General features: G+C 38.2%; 1 long non-coding RNA gene across 3 annotated transcripts in view; it reads right to left on the reverse strand.

The window, feature by feature from the left end:
* The window catches only part of LOC123381407, a 303,452-nt gene that overhangs the window by 274,672 nt on the left and 4,777 nt on the right, over window positions 1–24,003 (reverse strand). The window contains exons 4-5 of one of the 3 annotated variants that reach the window (XR_006588318.1): window positions 10,922–11,068; window positions 4,654–5,505 (exon numbers count right to left, since the gene is read on the reverse strand). The exons of 1 other annotated variant lie outside the window; for it this stretch is intronic. This is a non-coding gene — a long non-coding RNA (uncharacterized LOC123381407). Of the gene's footprint in view, window positions 1–4,653; window positions 5,506–10,921; window positions 11,069–24,003 lie in introns of those variants that run through there. One more of the 3 variants, XR_006588320.1, reaches the window with a different exon arrangement.

Genomic DNA, 24,003 nt, shown 5'->3' on the forward strand with positions numbered 1-24,003 from the left:
TATAAATAGGTGATGGGAACAAGGGGAAATGTGGATGCTTCTTCCACTTAGAATCATGAAAAAATCCCAACTGCACCTGTCTAGTCCATTTCTTCCATCCCAATAATTAGGACAGCACCTGACAAATCACAGATACTCTGAATATTTGGGATAGGAATGAAGGAATGAATCTAATGCTCCCTGGGATTTCTCTTCACTACTGTTCTCTGAGCTCTCCCAGGAAATTTAGGATTCAACCACCACTCTCTGGTCCACTCTCTGGACCAGAGTTCTAGCCATACTTTTTCCATTTCTTTCTTTACAATCTAGACTTTCTAAGAGGATTTTGGTGTCTGTGATTGTCACACATGCTAAAGGCCAGCTGAAAACTTAAGCTCATTCTGTTACAACTCACAGATAAGTTTTAAACCTAAACACTGGCAGGATTTCCTAAACAACAATTTATTTTGTCGTAAATACAACTGTATTTACCACATATCAAAGCTGCCTAAATAATTAATAATTTTACCTTTTTCCATTAAACCTTGTTTTATAACACTCTCCCACATGAATCCTTTTTTCCTAAACCTCCTTAGCAAGTTTTGTTTAGAACACCTATGGAATACTTGGATAATTAGTGTCCTGGAATTTTTCTAAACATTTACAAAGATGTATTTTGATTCCTCAACAAGCATGGGAGCCCTTAGGGAAGGATCGCATAATACCAGGCTTCATTTAAGCTACACAAAATTTCTTTGTGTAATTTTGACAAAGTATGGTATACTTGTCTGTTTGGATGTCATCGATATTCATGATAAAACTTCTGAAAACCAATCAATCATCCAGATGATCCAATTCCACTTGTTACTAAACATCTGAGTGACACTGAAGGAGTACCTTGCCTGCCTTCAGAAGGCCAGGGTGAGCAGGCTTCTCAGAGCTACTGGGAAGTGAGCAGAATTCTGAAGGCTGAGGACAGAAAAGCCAGGGGAAGGGCGGGGTAGAAGGAGACACAGAAGTAGAAGTAGAGGTGTGACATTCTCAGAAACCCAGGGACAGGACCTAAGAGTTTAGGTTGGGGCCAGACAAAGTGGAGCAGAAGAGGAAGACCTAAAAATAAAATAGATTAAACAAATTAGTTGTCTATAATTTAGAAAGATGGAGGCTGAAAGGAGAGAAAACCCAAATCTGCCCTTAAACCATATGCAAAATAAATTGATATAATATTATTTGATATGGACTTTTAAGGGACATATAGAAAACCCAGTGGCATCTCTGACAGATTTTTACCCATATTTTTAAGTACTAGGAAGAAGCTCACAGCTCTGTTTCAAGTTGCTCCATTTTAGTTGACATTTTTTTTTCTTATATATATTGAAATAAAATACCTCCTTGGTTCTACTGGTCCCAGTTTTGTCTTCAGGGATAGCTAAATATAAATTCACAAAACAGTAATTGCCATGAGACTTATATAAGAAAGACTGCCTCTATCTCTCCACCAGAACTGTAGGTACTTATCCTAGATGAGGTAGAATGCTGCCATTTTAACCCCATCATTTGACTTGACCACATAAAGCCTTTCATCTACTATGGAGTTTTGTTCCAAAACTAAATACTAAAAAAAAAAAAAAAAAAAAAAAAACTGAAGTTAAAATTATAAAAGGTTAACACTGCACACAACAAAATTAAAAGGAAAATCAACTGAAAAAATCTCACCGTGTTAATAAACTGACCAAGAAAAATTACCCTTACTAGAAACAATCATTGCAAAATAAAACTGACAATGGCCATAACTGCATTATGGAAGAATGTGCTATTGAGTAAAAATTGACAGAAGAATCTAATTTTCTTTCCCAAATGTTGATCTGGAGAATCTGATCCAGGAAAATTGGACATGGTAAAAATAACTGCCATACAAGAAAATTCAGACTGGCAGAAGCATTAATGCAAGATTTTTTTTATACATGATTGATGAATCAAATCATTATTATAAATTTTATGCATGGAGAATTGTTCCTGAAGTAAATAATTTTAATAAAATAGAATTAGAAAAATAAGAAATAAGTAAAAGGCTTAACTATACTTTGTAGAAAACTGACCAAGGCATTAAACTGGCTTGAATTCACTCTGAAAAGTCTTTCTCAATGAAAATTCATTGATTAGAATATAACAGTTGGTATTATTCTGATTTATTCACACAGAGTTCAAATATCATCACTATCTAAACACTGGGGTAAAAACAGCACTAGGTTAATTTAAATTGGTTTTAAACAATAAACACTAAAAATTCTTACCCCATAAAAAGCTTCTGGAAAAGTTTAGACCAAAAAGTGATAAATTCAACATCCGTGTTAAGGGGATGTTAGGGTCTTTGAAGCAAATTCTTGTTCAGAAACAAAAAGTTGTATTAAAATAGCATTAATACTGTTCCAGGGTAGCCTCTCTAAATGTTCTTATATTTGAGTACCACAAATTCAATAAACAAATATTTCTTGTGCTTCTACTTTATGGCAGATTCTGTATTAAATGCTGAGGGTACAGACTGAGTCAGCAGACTTGCTCCTGTTCTTGGAGTTTATGCAGAAGTCTGCTCCACAGAGAAACTAAGAGATAACCCTAGGATCATCGAAACTCAGGGCTGTCCTTAAAAGTCACACTGTGAGCTCCCTCCCACCAACTCTTTCCTAAGAACAAAAACCTGTGCGAATGAGCATAAAAAATCTTGACAAAGGAGACTGACATTTAACAGACACCACTTGGGTCAGACCAGATTTACTTAATGTGATCGTTATCTTTAATGTATCAACTTGACTGAACTAAGGGATGCCCAGCTAGCTGGCAAAACATTATTTCTGGGTGTGTTTGTGAGGGTGTTTCCAGGAGACATTAGCACTTAGATGGGTAGGATGAGTAAAGAAGATACCCTCACAAATGCAAGTGGGCATCATTCAATCCTTTGAACGCTTAGATAAAACAAAAAGAGAAAAGGCAAATGTGTTCTCTGCCTGAGCTGGCTTGTCCATCTTTTCATGCCTTTGGACATCTTAACGCATGGTTCTTAGGGCCTCTAGACTCAGACCAGGACTTACACCACTGGCTCCCCAGGTTCTCGGATCTTCAGGTTTGGACTAGACCTACACCACCCACTTTCCTGAACCTCCAGCTTACAGATGGCAGATCACGATTTTTCTCATTTCTTTCTATACATCTATTTATACATCTACTGTTTTTCTATATGTCTATGTAGATATACAGATACCTCACTGGTTTCTGTTTCTCTGGAGAACCCTGAGTAATACACTCAACCAAAGGACACAAGAGAAAGTAACCATGTTTAAAAACCGGAGAAGAGAACTTAGCCACACACAGAAGTATTAGGTTTCAGACCCTCAACTAATAAAGTACACAACCATGAGTAGTGACACTTGAGTGAGTGAGAGTCCCATTAGGCTCTCAGTAGGAGCAGATGGATAAAGAGCGTGGACACTTCCCAGAAACCACATCATCTGGGTTAGATACAATCATGCAATCATGGGTCATGCCTACACAACATGACTATGCAGGATAACACAGACACTCAAGCACAGTTTTTCATGTATTTATCTCAGCCTCTATGATAGTATAGTCTATTCCAAGTACATTTTGAATTCAATACCATGGAACCAGAACAAGGATCAGTTGCACAGATACCTCTATTACGCTAACATACAGCTATATGGCCTATACTCAGAAGCTATCAGTGACACAAAGAAAGAAATACCCATAACTCTTATTTAATATTCCCATAGGGAAGACTACCAATCATCTCTCATTATGTTTTCTCCTTCTTACATGACAGTTGAATTATCAACAGGGCAACTGACCATCTAGTTAGGACTATCTTTCCTAACCATATGGCAAAGTTCTCATTATGGAACATTAATGCAACTGACATTGGCAACTTTTGGGATATGTCCTCAAGAAAAGGGTAAAGTCCCTTCCTGTGGAAGTAAAGAAAATATTGACATCTGGCTTGAAATGTGGATGAAGGAGACATCTTGTAGGGACAAATAACCTTTCCCAATAATATTTCTCAACCACATGGACTTTTCTCAACCTTTCTAGGCACCTTATAGTTTTACTGACATTTAAAACTTCCAGACCAGCCTGGACCTTCATGCACAAGAGAAACATACTTCTATATTCTTTGAACCAATTTTATTTTGGGCCCTTGTTAGAACCAAATTTATACCACAACCAATTAAGGCATATGTATTATAATTTTTTAATTATGATTATACCTAAAGGTCTTTGTGTAAGAAAGAATATGGTACAAGGTGTCCATATTTGTTCCATCTTGTTCACATGCCATCCAGCAGAGGATCCCACATGCAGCTTTAGGATTTAACAAACTTCATTGTTTGCACAATTTGCTTAGAATGGACTGTTTCAGTTCATCAGACTTTGACTAACTGAATTATTTTGTGCTCTCTATAGGGATTACAAATCTTCAGAAAAATAATACATTTTGACCCGGAGATTTTGCTGGATATAATTTAATCTTTAACAAATCAGATAATACTTCACAGCCTTGTTATAGCACAGGGCCATGATTTTAAATACCAATACTTGTTATGTTATAATTAGTAGGGTTCAAATTTTTTTAAAACAATGAAAGAATGATGGAGGACAGAGTTGATCCTACAGGATGCATTTATTAAAACTGCTAGTTCATCACGTACTTATTGAGCATCTGCTGGGTCCCCTGTCTAGTTTTATCACTTAATTCCTATGCAAACTTGTACAGCCTATTCATTTTTTTGAACTTCTGATTTTTCAGAACTTCTCTTCCTCCCCAGGCAGAGAATTCTGAACTATAGCCACTGGTTTTGAAAGGCTATGATTCTAAGTATGTGGCGCTAAGGCCACAGAACAATGGCTCCTGTCACTGCCTCGACTCGCTGCTCTTCTTATGTGGGCACTCATTCTGCAACCAGATGTCTGCAGTTGGAGATATTTCCCCAAAAGCAACATCCTATAACTGCTCCTCTACAGATTCTTTCACAAGTTGAGTTGACAGCAGTAGTGTTGCCTCAGGCCCCTTCCCATGCTGAGGCTATAAATGGGGTATCTGAACCATCAGCCCTGACTGGACATTACCTCCTTGAAATGTGTGCGCTCTTAGAATGCAGAAACTTTTGAATTCCAAATTCCCTCCCTCTGTTAGAGAAATTGCTTGCCAATAATTCTGCTGACCTCCAAACAAGTCCTTTCCAGGGTGCCCTGTCTCTTTCCCTACATTCCAAGAGGCCGGAGGTGGTTCTCTGTTCTGCCAAGGCTGTGTTCATCTGGCCACAGTGAGAAGACCAGGCAGATTAATTAGATGCTTCAGAAGGGGTGAGAATCCTGCTGCTCAAGATGAAGCAGATTTGTGGGTGAGTTAACCGGACTCCTCTGTTCAAGTTGATGATTAACTTCAGACCTGAATAATGCACACGTTGACATACTGGATCCATCCAGGCCAGAACTCTGCCTCCAAGAGCAGCACTGTGGGGCATTTGGAGGAGCAGTAAGTGTAACAGTTACACAGCGTAACAATATAGCCTCAAGATCAACATCCCTGTAATAACAGTTTACAGAGCTATAATTCATGAGTAAATCCACTCTATTAAATACATTTTTAATTTTGGACAATATTATCTTGGAACCCCACTCTACTACTTTTTAGCTAGAAAAATTTAGGCTAGCTACTTAATTTCTGATTTTGCATCTGCAGATGGAGAAAATAACATTCTCACTTGGTTACCTTGTAAAAATTAAATGAGTTATTGTAATGTAAAAAGCTTAAATGTTCAGTACGTATTACATATTGTTTTTATTTTTATAAATATGAGATAACAATTTCCAAGTCCTTGAGTAGGACAGGCAATATATAACACAATGAGCTTTGGAGTCAGATCTGACTCAGAGTTTTACCTCTGGTGTTTTCTAGCTACATGACTTAGGTCACATTACTTAACCTTCTGAGTCTTGGTTGCTAGAACTGAAAATGAGAATATTAATGGCAACTTTATAAAGGTAGTGGAAGTATATGTGAAACATCAGGCAGGTACTAAGTATCTACTAAAAGATCCATAGCTTAGCCTTCTTCCCTCCCTCAGGAGAAGCAGTCTGAGCTTCACTATGGAATGAGTATGGCTTATGAAGGTGGAGCCATCTTTCCTAGGATGCAAGGACAACATTGTTCAGAAAATATTTGTTAAAAGGACATTGACATTCAACAAAATAGAGTTCTTGTTTCTCTGACTGAAAACAATTTTAAAGGTCCTACTATAAATAGCTTTTACCCCTGATCAGAGATTTTTGTGTGTGTGTGATTCTCTCAAGGGCCCATTGATTCAACAAAAAAACTGAAAGGATAATTCAGAACAGTGAAATGTGGACTACAGAATAGAAATAAGGACACCCTATTTCTCACACAAACTAGGTAAAAGATAACCCAGACCTAAAGCATATGGTTGATGGGTGGAGGTCTTACTGTTGTGCTAGTAAGTACCTTCTTTACTTGAACACCATGTCCTCTTCCAGCCAGCTTCTTATAAACATCTGCATGTTCTACCAACTGATGGTTACCAAAGGCACGAGGGTGGGGGGATGGGTTAAATAGATGATGCAAAAATGCTCAACATCACTCATCATCCAGGAAATACAAATCAAAACCACAATGAGAAACCACCTCACACCTGTCAGAATGGCTAACACCAACAATTCAGGCAACAACAGATGTTGGCGAGGATGCGGAGAAAGAGGATCTCTTTTGCACTGCTTGTGGGAATGAAAACTGGTGCAGCCACTCTGGAAATCAGTATGGAAGTTCCTCAAAAAATTAAAAATAGAACTACCCTATGACTCAGCAATTGCACTACTAGGTATTTATCCAAGGGATACAGGGTGCTGTTTCAAAGGGGCACGTGCACCCCAATGTTTATAGCAGCACTACCAACAATAGCCAAAGTATGGAAAGAGCCCAAATGCCCATCGGTTGATGAATGGATAAAGATGTGGTGTATATATACAATGGAGTATTACTCGGCAATCAGAAAGAATGAAATCTTGCCATTTCCAACCATGTGGATGGAACCAGAGGGCATTATGCTAAGCGAAATTTAGTCAGAGAAAGACAAATATCATATGACTTCACTCATATGAGGACTTTTAAGATACAAAACAGATGAACATAAAGGAAGGGAAGCAAAAATAATATAAAAATAAGGAGGGGAACAAAACATGAGGGAATCTTAAATATAGAGAACAAACGGGGTTGCTGGAGGGGTTGTGAGAGGGGGGATAAGCTAAATGGGTAAGGGGCTTAAGGAATCTACTCCTGAAATCATTGTTGCACCATGTGCTAACTTGGATGTAAATTATAAAAAATAAATAAATTATAGAAATTAAAAAAAAAAGAAAGGAAGGAAGGAATAGATGATGCAGATTAAGGAGTGCTCTTGTCATGATGAGCACTGGATGATGTATGGATGTGCTGAATCACTACAGTGAACACTTGAATCTAAAATCACACTGTATGTTAACTAACTGGAATTTAAACAAAAACTTTTACAAAATAAAAAATAAAGATCTGCATGTTCTAAATAAAAATGTCAATATCCCTAACCTTTAAAAACATCAACAAAAGCATTTCCCATTCTAACCACTAAATTCAATTTCTGAGAAGAAAATAAAAATAGGTATTTAAATGGCATGAACTTAGCTGGCCAAGGTATGAAGCTTTTAAACATTTAAGACTTGAGAGAAAACATGCACCAATAGGTACAAACTTTAGGTCTTTTGCACATTTTCCCACTTATATATGATGCAAATGGATTAAAGAACAAATATAAAAATGCCTGGGTGGCTCAGTTGGTTAAGCATTTGACTCTTGATTTTGGCTCAGATCATGATCTCATAGTCATGGGATTGAGCTCCACATCAGGCTCTGAGCTGAGCACGGAGCCTGCTTGGGATTCTCTCTCCCTCTCTCTGCCCCTCTACCACACTCATGCTCTCTCTCTCAAAATAAATGAACATTTAAAAATATACATATGTGTGTATATGTGTATATATGTATGTGTGTGTGTGTGTGTATACACACATATATAAACTAAGCCATAAATAATATTGGAAGAATGTACAGAAGAATATTGGGGTAGGAAAGATTTTCCTTTGTAAGAATAACTGAGAAGGCACAGAGGAGAACATCACAACTCATGTGACTGCATATGACTACATCATACAACTTATAAACTCTCTTAAGACAAAGATATACAAACTAATTTAGAAGACAAGTAACAGAGTTAGAGTCAACTACAACACATATAACCAAGAAAAGATTAATATATGTAATATATAACAATTATTTCAATCTATAATAAAAAAATGGCCAAATTATATTAAGAGACAATAAGCACACCTATTTCAGATTCCGGGTTCCTCTCTGTCTGCCCCTCCCCCACTCACTCTCTGTCTCTCTCTGTCTCTCTCTCTCTCTGTCTCTCTCTGTCTCTCAAAAATAAATTTAAAAAAGCACTTAAAAAATTTAAAAAAAAACAAAAGAAGCACAAACTCAGAGGAAAATACTCAATCTCTCTAGTTAGCAGGCAAATGCAAATTAAAAACAACCACTAGAATCTGTTTTGCACTGCATATATACAAAAATCAAAACTATTTGTCCTCATAAGGATGTAATGATACAGGCCATCTATCTATACCCTGTGGGGCAAAGTTTAGAACAGCTTTTTAAGGAGGGCAATTTTGCACTATCTGATATGTATACTTTTTAGCCCCAAATTTCTATTTCTAGGATACAAATCTACAAAAACACACAGATGCCCAAAATTACATTAGCAAAGATATTTTTTCCTGCATTTTTCATATTAAGAAAAAAAAGGAGGCCATCTGAATGTCCACTAAGAAGCAGAAGGTCAAATAAATTTTAGTACATGTTTAACACAGGACACTATACAAGACTCCAGACTGATTTGGAAATACATCTAAGCTACTGTAGCAGATGGTTTGTTTTGTTGTTTTCCTACATGGAGACAAGAAAATCTCCCATCCCCACAAGCTTTTCTCACAATGTAACGTTGACTTTCTTCCTACCTAGAAATGGGACTATGTTCCCTCTCTTTGAATTTGGGTGGAATTATGAGCACAGTGCTGAGTGGAAGTGACGCTGTGTGACCTCCCACGCAAGGTCATAAAAGAAGATACAGCATCCTCCTGGCTCTCTCTGTTTTGGGGTACACTTACTCTGGCAGAAGCCAACACCATTCTGGGGGGGGAGCCTAAACTATCCCACACAGAGAGATGAGACAGAGACGCTCACATGGAGGGGAACTAAGACCTCCAACCAATAGCCACATCAACCTTCAGACACATGACTGAATAAACCTTCAGATGATTCCAGCTTCCATCTCTCAAGTCCTCTAAGCCCCAGACATTGGTAAGTGGAGACATACCTCCCATACCATGTTCTCTCTACATTTCTGACCCATAGAATCCATGAACATAATAAATGATCATTTTATGCCACTAAGTTCTGGGATAATTTATTATGGAACCAAATAACTAGAACAGATACTTTATATGAAAGATACCAAGTCTCATGACAATATATGTAGTATAATCCCACTTATGGAAAAATATCAATCCAAACTATAAATGTAGGTGTGAATATAGAAGTATATATGTGTTACTATATATATACATACGTATGCATGTGTTTTTGTATATGCCTAAGAATACAGACAACTATCCAGAAAGACACACAGTATGTTGCAAACGTTACCTCAAGAGATGGGAGAAAGAATGGAACAAGAAGATAAAGAGACACGAAACTTGCTCTCTAGATTTCTAGACTGTTTGAATTTTGTGCCACCAGCCTATTATTTAAAGGGAAGAGGGAGAAGGAAGGGAAGAAAGCATGAAAGGAGGAAGAATAGATAAACAGCTTTGTCCAGGAACTGAAAATCTAGCTGAGTCCATGAATAAATAAAATATATATCAGATTTAGGGGAGAAAGGAAGACAAGGCTGAACCTTGACTGAGAATTGGCATCCTGATATCACCACTTATAAGTTGTGTAATTTTGGACAATTCAATCCTTTCTAAGCCTCAAATTTCCTGACTATAAACTGAGGGTAATATTTTATTTTTTTTTAGGGTTGCTAAAAGGATAAAATAAGATGCAGAATGTAAAGCCCCAAATATAAATGCCTGAAAGATACCATGTTTTAAATAAAGGGGAAATTTTTCTTCATCTTTCTTCTTCAAAGAATGGAAAAAAGGGCACTCACTCAAGTGAGCAAAAATATAGAAGAGGCAACTCAGTTAACAGGGACAATGTAGAGACCAAGCTACATAAAACTTGAGGCTACTTTAAGGTGAAGTCAGAGGTTATAAAGAAAAAACCTGAGCTAATCATATGCAAATATGTACAAATCATTGTAACTGACCCTCCATTCCCATGCAACTCAGACACCTTTAACCATGGAAGCCAGTTGTGCTATGGCAAGGTGCAATTGTTACTGCTGCAGGATATTGAGCACATGGCTTTCTTGATCAAAAAATAAAATCTAATTTCTTCTCCTCATATACAGAGGACTACTTATGGCATATCCTTGGTTTCTGACCACCTAGCGATAATACAGCAAATTTCAAATCTAGGGGTTCTGAAAGAGACATAGTCCAAGGGGAGAAGAATGCACTTGAAAACCCATTAGAAACACGTGCAGAGTGTCCTTTGAAGGCTCAGCTCCCCCACCCTGTATTGTGCCCTGAGTGTAAGACCTTATTCCAAAAGGTTGAATAAAAAGGAAGATAGACTAATGATTAAAAAAAAAAAAATCAGATACAGCCTTGCCCCGATAGCCCACCCATCATACTTTCAAATAAGCTGATCACTTACAGTAGAGGTTATTTAGAACAAAGTGGAGCTCCAGAGTCCATTTATTTGAATGTATTTCCATTTCAATCACCCTGTTTCAGAAGTCGCCTCTCCTTCCCGTCACATAAGGTGAACAGATGTGATTTTAAGGACTTACTTCACGAACTCCTGCTCGGAAAAAAACAGTGCTGTCTGGATAGAGAATTTCTTTTTTTTTACCCCATTAGGAGCATAAGATTCAAAATTAGTTCACTTCTGATCCTACCCTTGTGAGGGCATCATATTATTGAAGTTTCCTTTCAATACCCTTAGTCATAAGGTTCCCAGATGAGTGAGTTTTCCTCCACTCTGGGCATAAATAGATTAAAGCGATCTGTTCAGGTGAGGAAGCAGAGATCAAGGAGACTTTCTAAAACTTTTCATTTCATTTGGCATAATCATTGGTATACAAAGGCATCCCTCTAACATGAGTGGAAGATCGGTTGAAGTTCCTTTTCCAGAAGATGGGAAAGGATGGGTGGATCTGAAGAAAACCAACTACACAGTTTCTTGTGTACTAAGTGCAGTTGTTACAAACAGCCTTTTATTTCAAATGATTAGCCAGGTTGGTGTATCCCCAAGACTAAATCTGGATAGAGATATTGTACATTATGAATGTTTAGCCATGTGCTTATTATTTCTAACATATTATAAAAACAACAATACAACCATTAAAAAGAAAGACAAGAGAAGAAATGTACCACCAATTTTTACCTTTTTCACGACTAAGTAAAAATTATGGCATTATCAACCAACATGACATTTTTGAGCACTAGCATCCCCCGGGACACTCTGAGAGAAGACAACACTCCTGCCCTCCCTAATGAAAAGATAAAAATTAAACACACACAGGACGCCTGCGTGGCTCAGTCAGTTAAGCGTCTGACTCTGAATTTAGGCTCAGTCATAATCTCACAGTTTGTGGGTTTCAGCCCTACATGGGGCTCTGTGCTGGCAGTGTGGAGTCTGCTTGGGATTCTCTCTCTCTCCCTCTCTCTCTGCCCCACCCCAGCATGCACTCCCTCGCTCTCTCTCTCCCAAAGTACATAAATAAAACTTTAAAAAAATTGAACACACACCAAAACTATAAAAATTTAAGAATGTTCTGAATGAATGAAAAATAAATGGGGTACATGTGTGAAGGCAAGGGTGTGTGGGAAGTCTCTGTACCTTCCACTCAATTTTGCTATGAACCTAAAAGTGCTCTAAAAAAACAGTCTATTTAATTGGTAAAGAGACAGGTGATACATACATACATAGGTACATATATACATACATAGAGAAGGTCATCTAGAATGACTTGTCAAAAATAGGCAGAGTCATAGAAAGCTTCTTAGAAGAGGTAGACCTTGATTTGGAACTTGAGAGGGAGTAGAAGTGGGATAAACTTAGTGAAAGCAGAGAAAATCAATGAGCACAACTAGAAGCCTAAAAGGTTTCGACTTCACAGAAACTATCCTCATTATATCAAAAGGAACATGCTGGAAAGTATTTGCAAATAAATCTGAAGAGTGGAATAGATAGAAGGTAAGATCCTTGTTTTAAAGTTATAACATCAATCATTCTTACTAATTTATGCTATAACATGCCTATTCAATAGGGTCAAAACACAGAACTAATTAATGATGAGGTTGAAGCTCTTAGAGTCAAGGCATATTATTCCAGAAAGTTTGGTAGTGGTCTCACACAATGTTCACCTTTGACACTAGTGCCCAGGCCAACCTAAGAAATCTCTGGCACGATAGTGTTGGAAATATTCAACGATCCAACTTCTATTCAGCCAGACTAAGAAAACAAGGTAGTTTCTCAGGGAAAAATAAAATAAAATCCTGAATCCCGCAGAAATTTTTCTCAGAGGAAGGAGTTCAAGGGGAGAAGTGCCAAGAGCAACTGAAACAAACAGAAATAAATAAATAAATAAATACCCTCATGTAATGGTAATTTGAAGGGTAGGAGGGAGGTGTGTGAATTTAATTATGATAACACCAGTTTGTCAGGAGAGCTAAACTCAACAAGAAAGTCCTTAATCATTAACACTGTCATCCCAGAAAAGTGCCTTCTCTCAACTGCCGGTTTGATAGATTTTGGATGACAAAGGGAGCCTGCAGACAAGAACCTGTCAATCCTGCTGCACAGAATACCAGAGAACCCCGTGTGTGTGTGTGTGTGTGTGTGTGTGTGTGTGTGTGTGTGTGTGTGTGTGATGTGGTGTGGTGTGTTTTCAGGGTGTGTATTTCTTTCCCCTTTTGCTTCTCACCCTTTGTCCTTGAAAATTCTTCCCTCGTGTTCTCTAAAACAAATTGGCAATGCCTACTTTGCTCCCTTGCACTTCTTCCTCCTAGTACCTTCTGCTTGCTTTTCTCCCTGAAGGTTTTACTCAGCTTCACCGTCTGCTTCCAAAGGGGACCAGGTTATTGAAAACCATTCTCAAGCCACAGTGTCTTTCCAGCATGCCCCTCTACCCCCACCTCCATCTAATCTCAGAAGAGAAGCTTCTAAACCAGTTGCATAGGTTAAGAGGTAGTTAGAGGCCACCCCCTGGCCCAGACACCCACAGCCGGGACCCGTGCCGATGAAGAGGTCAGACTTTAATTGGTCTCTTGTTGACTACTGCCACTTCTCCCCTCTTCACCAGCCAAGGAACATGGCAGGTAGTTCACCAAGACACACACAGTCGTTCACCTCTGCAGGCTTGCAATCCACTCCTCTAAATCGACAGCCTTTTCTTGTTCCCTCCTCACTTCTCCCAGCACACAGTCTTTAAAAATAACCTACTGATTTAGCATTTAAATTGGGAACATTTATACTAATATTAGAGCTAAGTTATCTAGATGGGGTGGTAATGCTGGAGAGGGAACTGTGGGCAAATATTGAAAGATCACAAGTCCCAAAAGAGGTGAAAAATAGTTCTATTTCACCCAAGAGGGTGTTAGTTAGAACAACGACATGAGATTGAAGGAAGGTAAATATATGCTCTACTGCAAGGGAAGAGCTCCTAACCAAGAGTCAATGAGACAGCAGGATGGCTTCTGTGGGAAATGGTAAGAACTGCAGCAGCAGGGTCACTGAAGATGAACCCCCAAAGTGCCGGAAATAAACTCGAAGTAACATTCTATTCAAAGGGCTCAATTTGGTCAGCGCCCAATCTGGTCAGCACGTGGTAATAGCAGATTTCCCCATTTGGACATCTGTCATTCTCAGACTTTGAGCAGGGGGAAATCTGCTATTCATTTTTTGTACATTTTTTGGTGCCAATTTTAAATACAGTTTTATTTAAGACATTGCATTTTCCACTTATAATAATATAGTGCTTATAAAGAATGTCCAAGATGAAGAGTCCCTGAAACTTGTGAGGGGTAAAATCTGGCTTGCTGCCAGCTTCTAAAAATACATTTCTATGATAGTCTTCATTTATTTTATAATCATAGGTCTCTGCTGGGTCTTTGCTTTATTTTAATTCATCAGACAATGAAGTTAAACAGATCTTGTTTTGTACCATCTTTTGTATGACATATACTCCCTTTTGTATTGTTAACAATTTAGGGGCGCCTAGGTGGCTCAGTTGGTTGAGCATCGACTTTGGCTTAGGTCATGGTTTTACAGTTCATGGGTTCGAGTCCCACGTTGGGTTCTGTGCTGACAGCTCAGAGCCTGGAGCCTGCTTTGGATCCTATGTCTCCCTCTCTCTCTGCCCCTCCCCCACTTGCTCGCTTGCACACGCACTCTCTCTCTCTCTCTCTCAAAAATAAGTAAACATTAATTTTTTTTTAAAATGTCTAGATATATTGGATCAGAGGAAATCTATGGTTGCTTTCTATTCCAAGTTTTTAAAAATTAATCTCTATACCCAAAATGGGGCTTGAACTCAAGACCCTAAGATTAAGAGTTGCATGCTATCAACTTGAACTAGCCAGGCAACCCACTATTGTAAGCTTCTATGATTCTTTTGCTTGAAGCAGAGAGGGAGAACTTGACAATGCTTTTTAAAAGGTGTATGCTTCATTCTTAGAAATTCCTTTTGGTGATCACAATTCCTATAGATTACCATTGAACAATCAGGAATGTTCGTATGTCAATATCTGGTTCTATAAATAACGTTTTCTGTAAATTTTCTGAATTAAAAAGATAATTATCATCTTCAGTTGGGTGTCCTTGCCTTCTTCCAAGAAGGATATGATAGGCTTTTCAGTGGTGGGTGTGGATTTCTCAGTCTCCTCTCTCATATCCCTCTGCAGATTATTTGCTCTTTTCAAACAAGCTACTGTCGTTGTTGTTGTTGTTGTTGTTCCTGAAATTGCCATACATCTTCACAGTATGCTGTTCCATTAGCTGGGGGAGCCCTTTCACGAATCTTCAGACACATCCAACTTCCCTTGAGCTTCTTCCCCTTGGACTACCACTATTAGCTACTCCTTCCTACACACAGTGGCTGTGTGCCTAACCCAGGGCATTTCACTCTGACTGATGTTATAGTTCATTGTTTGTATGGTTCTGTACTCTCACGGCCTGAAGCTACTAGAGTTAATTATGACTATCCCTCATTTATCTTCTTTCCCCTAGACAACCTAGCTAAGGTGAACTCTAAGTGTTCATTAAATGCCCTGAATGAGTGAAATGATAGATGAAGTAACCATAGAAAGCAAAGATCCTTGATTATGAAAAACTACACTTGAATTCAAAAAGTTTAAACTGGTTTCCAACTTGTATCTGACATGGTTTAAAGTAAATTTAAATTAAAAAAAAAGTCTTACCCTCCTACTCCTAATTACCTGATGTTCTTTACACTTTATCAAAAGGCAAGTGAAAGGAAATAAATTCTTTCTGCGGTTTCCTGGCCCTGCTTCTATACTCCACAGAAAGAATTAATAAACCAACATTATTCCTGGAACTGGGTTGATATAAATTGATGGTTCTAGTGCCCAAACCAAGATGTGGTGGTCGGATAAGACTCTGAGAGCATAAATTTTTGTTAAAAGAACAAACTACATTAATTCTATCACCACATATAACAAACCTAAAATTTAAAAAAAAAAGAAACATAGAAAGGAGAAAATTACAACATTTCCTTTGTGGAGGTGAACATAGAGAAGGGAGGGAAAAACACATTTGTTCTTTTAAGTTATTTCTAAACCAAGTGAAAGAAATTAGACATAGGAATGAAGACACTTGCTAAAACAGAGAATATTGCATTGAGTTTGTTCTCACTGCAAAACTGTTTCTTCTATAAACTGCAGAAGGGCAGTATACCATTAAGCACAGGACCCAGGACACAAGAGCTGACAACTGCTAACATGAACAAATTACTTCATCCTGGTCAGGTACTGTGCTAAGCTCTTTACTTGCTTATAATATTTTATCCTTACAATAGCCCTCTGAACTGTGAATTGAGTACTGTTATTATCTCCATTTTTCAGATGAGGTTTAATAATATTAGGCTGCCCAAGATGATGGAGTTAGTAAGCAGTGAGACCAGGATTCAGATCCAGGTAGTGTGATTTCAAAGTCTTAACCACTTCCTATTCCTAGTATGCCTCAAGAATAGGAAATCTGGAATATAATCTGAATTCTATATTTGAGCTAGATTTTGAACATAGGCAGAATTTCAACAAACCCAGGCTGAGGATAAGATTTTTCAGTTTGAGAAACCAACATCAACTAAGATGTGGAAGTGAGAAAACAGGAGGTATCCCCAGGGATAAAAATGACCGAGTGAGAAAAGAGCACAATATCTATGGAGACAGTGGGGCCCGTAAAGTTAGGCCCTGGAGGCCAAATCTGATCTACCACATGTTTTTGTACAGCCAGTGGCTGAAGAATGGTTTTTACATTTGTAAGTGAATGAAAAAAAAAAATTTCAAATAACATTTCAGAATAAGTGAAAATGACATGAAATATATAAACTTTGAATAAAATTTCAGTGTCCATTAATAAAGTTTTAGTGGAACACAGTCATACTTACTCATTTTGTACTGTCTCTATTGTGCAAAGTTATCTGTAAGTAGCCACTTACAGAATTGAATGGTTACAGTATAGACTATGGGGCCTAAAAAGCCTAAATTATTTACTAACTTGCCTTTTACAGAAAAAAACTTACTGGCTCCTCATTTACAGAAGTAAGAGAGGAATGTTTAGAAGAATATGTATATGAAAGGCAGTCTTAAAAACAGGCTGATCAATCACATTTGAAAGGTACTGGATCCAAAATTCTTAAAGATTTTGAGACATAAAGTGAAATAATCAGGATCCTAAGTTTTTAAGATATAAGACATATTCAGATGTCTTCTGTAATGATCATTTTTGTAAGGTCACAAAGGGAAGCAGGACGGCAAGGCAACTGCCCCAGGAGCAGTAAAGCCATTCTGAGTCCTGGGGCTTCCAACTTCCGAGGAAAGCAGTTCATCTACCCCAGGCCTCACCATGACCTCAGGCAAGCCACCAGCCCTGTGTGCTTATAGCATTCATTCCTCCAAGAGAAACTATTTGGTTGGATTAGTGCCTTATTCCATGAAGTACAGTGGTTAGCCTCCTGTTTATTCAGCCTGTCCATGGCTGCCCTTGACAGAGACCATTCCTTGTTCCAGACAAAAGCAAGTGAGTAGTTTCTGAGGTGCCCAGCAACTACACAAGAACTGTCCTTAAAGCCTGGTCCATTTTGTCTACCACTTTAATCACTTACCTTTCCTGCAGCATTCTTTTACTGCAGTTACTTTTGTTCTTTTCCAAAAGAAGGAAGAAAGGGAGGAGGGAGGAAAGGGGACAGAGGGAAGAAAGGGGACAGAGGGAGGGCGGGAGGGAGGAAGGAAGGAAGGAAGGAAGGAAGGAAGGAAGGAAGGAAGGAAGGAAGGAAGGAAACAAATGCTCTTGAGAGTATATCTCTCCATTAGTGATTGCAAGTCAGTCATTTATTCTCCTTTGAAGATCTTTATTTGTGTCGTACTTACTTTGAATATAATAGCAAAAGATTAACTATATAACTAGCTCAGCAAGTCCCAACAGCTCTCAAATCTGAATCCTTAAAAGGCTTTTTGTCCTCTCTTCTTAAGTATTTAAACTATTTGAAGATTTGAAGCCAAAATCCAGAGTTTTGTTGGAAACTGTATGGATAGAGAGAACCTGAGTTCTAATCTTCACTCTGTTACTCATAGGCTGTAAGATCCTAAGGAAGCCAAAACCTTTTGGAGCTTCATATTGGTCAGATATGAAATATGAATACTAGTATTTCTGTGACATACTGCACATATGGCTCAAGTGATCAAATGGGAAGATAACACATTTCAAGCTTCAGAAATTGTCAAACATAGAATACATATGAATAAAGGATACAAACATTAGTATGCACAATATACATCACAAGGGTACACAACAATGAGTCATCATGCCAGGCCAGATTGATAAGGGGTTGCTTTGTGAATGATTTAAAATTTCATCAGGATCTTAAACAGGAAACATCTTAGGCCGGAACAACAGTATGGAAAAAAGCTTGAGGTATGTTTAGATGAGTAACTAGCATGGTGGGAGAAGACTAAGTACAAAGTCAAGGGAGATGAATGTGTAAGAGGTAAACTGAAGCCAAACTGTTAGAGTTGTTGAATGCCAGGGTTAGAAGTTTGGAGTTTTCAGGAGACAAAGAGAGATATTTTTAGACCAATGATTTGGGAATAGCATGCAGGATAGATGGGGAAGAGAATGGGGAACAGGGCCATTAGAGGCTATTGCTCTCACCAATCTAGAAAGGAGATCAGGGCCTACTGAAGTTATGGCTGCATTGGCTACCATGAAGGATTTATCAAATGATTAAGATGCTACTGTTGTAAATGGTGAATTAATAAGTGGGAGCCAACCTAGAAGAAGAAATTAACTCACTTTCAACCTCAGTTTTTGAAGGGAGGGCATTTGGGCTTGAAAAGATTCTAATATATCACACAAAAAAGGTTTGGGGGAAGGAATGAGCACGAAAGGGGCTTGGAGCCCCAGAGAAAGACAGGAGGCAAGCATTTCCCCAGACTTATGGATTGAGTAGGTTCTCCTTAAAAAGCATGAGGGAGACTTAGACCAATATAGCCAGAAGGGAAGGCAGCTCCCTTGGGAGCCTGAGTAATGGAGAAATAAATGTAGAACTGTCATACAGTAGCCCTTGATGGTCTAAACCTGACCTTCTCCAGAGATGTCCAACATAAAGGAAAACCACAACTCAAGACAATGTTTTTGAACCAGGCAAATGGGGAACCAAATACCAAGGAGAGCTGATTTGTATTTAAATACAATATTTTTATTACTTTTCTAGAAATTTGACACCAATCCTCATTTTAAACTAGACAAAGCAGCATAAATTTTTTCTTTCAAAATGATTGACACTCAAAAGGTAATACCCTTTAAATTCCTCCAATTAAAGTAAATTTAATTTTAAGTTTAATTAAAGGAAACTTTAATTAGAAAGAAGATTAAATTTTAATTAAATTTCTCTAAAATCTTCATACCGGCCTTTACAGCTAATATTTCTGTCAGAAACCAAATCCCTTCTTAATATTCTTAAATTCTATTCTAGCATTTTCCTTCGTATTAAAACAGCATCTCACCAGCTGAACCTGCCACTGTGAAAATTATTCCCATCTTAAAATACTGGAAATGCAACTGAGGAACCAAAGTCTCCCTGGGCAGAGGAGGGAAAACAACAGATTCTATTATTGATGAGATTTTTATTTTCAATCTCTTCCCACTCCTTTCTGGGGCGATTAGGTACGGTGGGCCTGCTGTGAGCCAGTTGTACTGAGTCTACAGCATCAACAAATGTTTATGGAACACCTACTGTGTGCGTGGCCCTGCACTAAGTTTGCTGTCTAACAGGGAAACATTGTTAAAATACCAGCTCAGGCAGAGGTCCCAGTCCACAGAGCCTGGACCAACTTTGCCTCCTGGATTCTTCGGCTGCTTCCCTCTTCCTAGAGTCAGGAAGAGAAACATCATCTGACACCTGACTGGTACAGGAACTTTTCACTGCCCCACACTGCTCCACAGCTCACTAGCAGAGGAAGAGCCCCAGAATAAGAGAGAAAAAGTCAGATTCTAGACCTACACTGCTGCTAGACAGCTATATCATCTTTAAGGAAAACCTAAACTCTCCATTCTCACGTTCCTCATCTATAGAATGGGGTTATAAAACCTGTGATGCCTAACTTTCCAAAGATGTCATAGGATCAAGTGAAATACCGTAGATAGAAAAAAAAAAGCTTCTGAAAACCGCAAAGCGCTACATATTCCTACAGATAATCACCTCCTATTGCCACATTGCACATCCTCATTTCATTCCTCCCAGGAATGAATTCCTCCCAAGCCCTGCTCTCTTTTGATTCAAACCCAAGTTCAGCTCATATTTTATCTCCTCCTAAAGCCAGCACTGAACAAAGACCCCTGAAAAAAAAATTCTCTTGCTTGGATACTCATTTATATATGAACCCTGGCTTAGACTGCCTTATATTTAGAGATACTGATATATAGCAGAGCCCTCCCTTTTGACATACATGAAGCAAGCTTCAAGATCCCAAGCATTGGAGTGAAGTTAAAACAAAATGAGAATAAACAATTGCATTAAAAGAATGTTACCTTTAGTTTGCGTGACAGGAAGCAAATCTCCTCTTTGCAGGTTACTAGATTAAGTTTCCAATCACTGTGAACAGAGGGCTGTGCTGAGCTCTGTACCCACTACTACATGTTCAGTTAAACACCCCATTTTCTTGAGTAGCTCAAATGCTCAGGGGCCTAGGCCGCATGCTACAGAAAAACTTTAATTTTTCTGTTATCATCTCCTAACAACCCATCTCCCTGGCATCTCAGGGTACCTTTTGGCCCTGGGCGTGGAAAGCCTCTCCTAAATCTACTTACCTAGTCTTCAAAACTGTCACTAAACCCAAGATCTTCCAAGAAGCCTATCTGACCCCCAGCCCTTCCTTCTGAATTCCTGGATCCCTAGGACTTGATAACACACGATGAAGCCTTTGATGCATGGCCTGGCTCCTTGCTGTACCCTGGGTCTCAGTCCTGTTCCTTCACCTGCCTGCAGTTTCCACAAGGACGATCTGTGTTTTATGCTGTAACACCTGCAGTCCTTGGGCCACCGTTAAGCAGACATAGGAGGTAACCAGGAAACATTTATTCATTAACTGTTTTCAGGGAAGGAGTAGAAGTCCTATTCTAATTCATTAAGTTCAAGGTACACCAGAGACATAAAAATTCTCACAAAGCACGGAGACAATGATTATTCAAGAAGCAAGCAAAAGAGAGGGACAATAAGAAGTGGAAGATGGAATGGAAAGGTGTTTAAATCAGTGGGCTTGGCACAGGGTAAAGATGAGAATGTGGAGGCAGTTTTTCCCAGGGGGCTGAGAGGCCCCCAGCATAAGAAAGAAATCAAGGGGAGAGGACTCAGAGAAGACTGTGGTTCCATGGCCAACTCTGGGCCTAGGGTGATCCATTATTCAACTGTAAAATGGGTACAGGGTAATTCCCATGTTCCTACTTTGAGGACTTTTGTGAGATCTAATTATTTATTGTTTGTAAAGGGCTTTGAACTCTCCAGATGAAAGATACCATGAACAGTTCAAAGGATGACTCTAGACCATTATTAGCTGTAGTTAGACTCAAAGTGAGAGGAACGACATGACCATTTTCAGCACACCTGTCAGCTCAACCTTTTTTTTTTATCATTTGTAGGATTTTTGTGGCTAAATTAGAATTGCTCTTCATTACTTTTTCACTGGCAATTAAAAAAAGATCAAAATGGGACTTGTAACAAGGAGGCTGAATGCTAATTTTTGCTCTCTATAGAAAGCATCTATATATGTATGTATATATATGTATAGAGAAATATACATCTCAGGAATCCTTTCCTGTTACATTTACAGTCTGCAAGAATTTTAGGGGAAATGGGACTTTCCTCTTCTGTCTCAGAAAAACTAGGTCTAAAAGAACTGAGGTGAGAAGGTAAAACATCACGTTTAAGTGTTGATTTTTCCTTCTTTATACTAGTTACTAAACTTCCCTACTGCCAAAAGACAGAACACCATTTTATTTTATTTTTTGAAGTTGAATCTCTGAATAGAATCATCTTTCTCATTATCAAAAATGCTGCCAACAATGAATTCTAACATTTTCTCTTCTCCCCCTCCTACTTCTCCCATCTCCCCTTCCTTAAAGGGAAGGTGAGTTTCTCAAGGATCCAATGAGACTGAGTATGATCATTTTCTTTGTTCTAGCAGAAGATTTCTTTGGGGCCCCTTTTCCATCCAGGGCTACTGCCTACAGGTCATGTCCACCTCATGCTGAGGTCCCCATATGCCCCTGGTTTTCTTTCTTTCTTGCCTTTCCCTTGACCTTTTCACTTGCAGGAATATTTAACTGAGAATTAGTTTGCTCCAATCTTTTTTTTTCTTTCTAGCTTTATTCAGGTATACTTGACAAATAAAAATTATATACACTTACATAGATGTGACATTTTGATATATGCAAACATTGTGAAGTGTCACAATTAAACTAATTAAAATATCCACCACCTCATATAGTTATGATTTTTGTGTGTGCATGGTGAGAACATCTATCAACTGTCTTAGCAAATTTCAAATATATAATGCAGAATTAGTAGCTATAGTCATCACACTGTACATTAGATCTCCAGAACTTATTCATCTAACATAACTTAACCTTTGTACACTTTGACCTATTATCTCCCAATATCCCAGCCCATTCTACTCTCTGTTTTTATGAGTATGACTTTTTTAGATTCTACATATAAGTGAGACTATGCAATAACTGTCTTTCTGTGTCTGGCTTAGTTTGCTGAGCATAACATTCTCAAGATTTATCAATGTTTTCATAAATAGCAGGATTTCCTTCTTTTTTTAAGGCTGAATAATATTTCAGTGTGTGTGTATATGTGTGTCTGTGTGTGTTTCACATTTTCTTTATCCATTCATCCCTCAACAGACACTTAGGTTGTTTGTATATCATGGCCATTGTGAATAATGTTGCAGTGAACATGGAAGTGCAGATGTCTCTTCAAGATACTGTCTTTATTTCCACTGGATATATACCCAGAAGTGGGGTTGCAGGATCAAATGGTAACTCTATTTTTTTTTTGGTAGCTGTATTTTTAATTTTTTTAAAAACCTCTATACTATTGTCCTAAGATCCTAGAGAATTAGGGCTAACCATAGTCATTGTTCTTGTTTCTTTCCAGTAATTTCCCTTCCTCTCTCACATACGGAAGTCAATACACCAACATGGATATGCATGTTGGAGTCACTAATGGAGATTAGAAAAAGCTTCTCCATCTTAGATTAATCCTCACAGATAACCTAAGAATCTAGATTTGTAAATAATTCTTGAAGATGACAAGTCTAACCTAAAACAAGGAGTTGAGAATGAGTTGACTGGAAAATAAACTTTTGAACTGAAATGCTTCCTGTTTCTCCTACCAAAGCTGGGAGATGGCAGGGTTTACATAACATTATGCCTCCACAACAGCATCTAACAACAAAAGTTGGTGAAGTAACCCACCCACATGAGCTAGTACAGCAAAGATCCACTTTTCCCCAATCAGGAGAGTTGTAGGATCCTGAACTGTGCTGCGGGTATATAAGAAACTTCCCTGGCCCCCCCTTCAAAAGTCCGGTGTCCATATTTAGGGTATTCATAAGTATTCTCTAAAGGGCTTTTCATCCCACAGCAATACTTGTGTACCACAGGACTACTCAATCTAAAATATCTTGAATGTGTGTTTAATGAGTCTACTCTTTTCATAAACTGTTTCTCCAAGAACACAAGTTTCTCTTTTCAATAATTGTTTCTCATCTTCTGTTGTTGCTGTTGTTGCTGGGGTATACATTGTGTAATACAAAACCAAAGGCATTTATTTCAATAATTCCTTATGATATAATAATTCAACAGCAATGGCAACAACAATAAAAAAAAAACCTAAATATTCAGGAATAGGAGCAATGACATGGAACTTTTAAAGACTTCACAACATTCTTATTTCTTTACTCCCTATCCCAGAGTCCTTTTTCCATGAT

This window comes from Felis catus, chromosome D3 (assembly GCF_018350175.1).
Source record: "Felis catus isolate Fca126 chromosome D3, F.catus_Fca126_mat1.0, whole genome shotgun sequence".
In the NCBI taxonomy this organism is placed as follows: Eukaryota; Metazoa; Chordata; class Mammalia; order Carnivora; family Felidae; genus Felis; species Felis catus.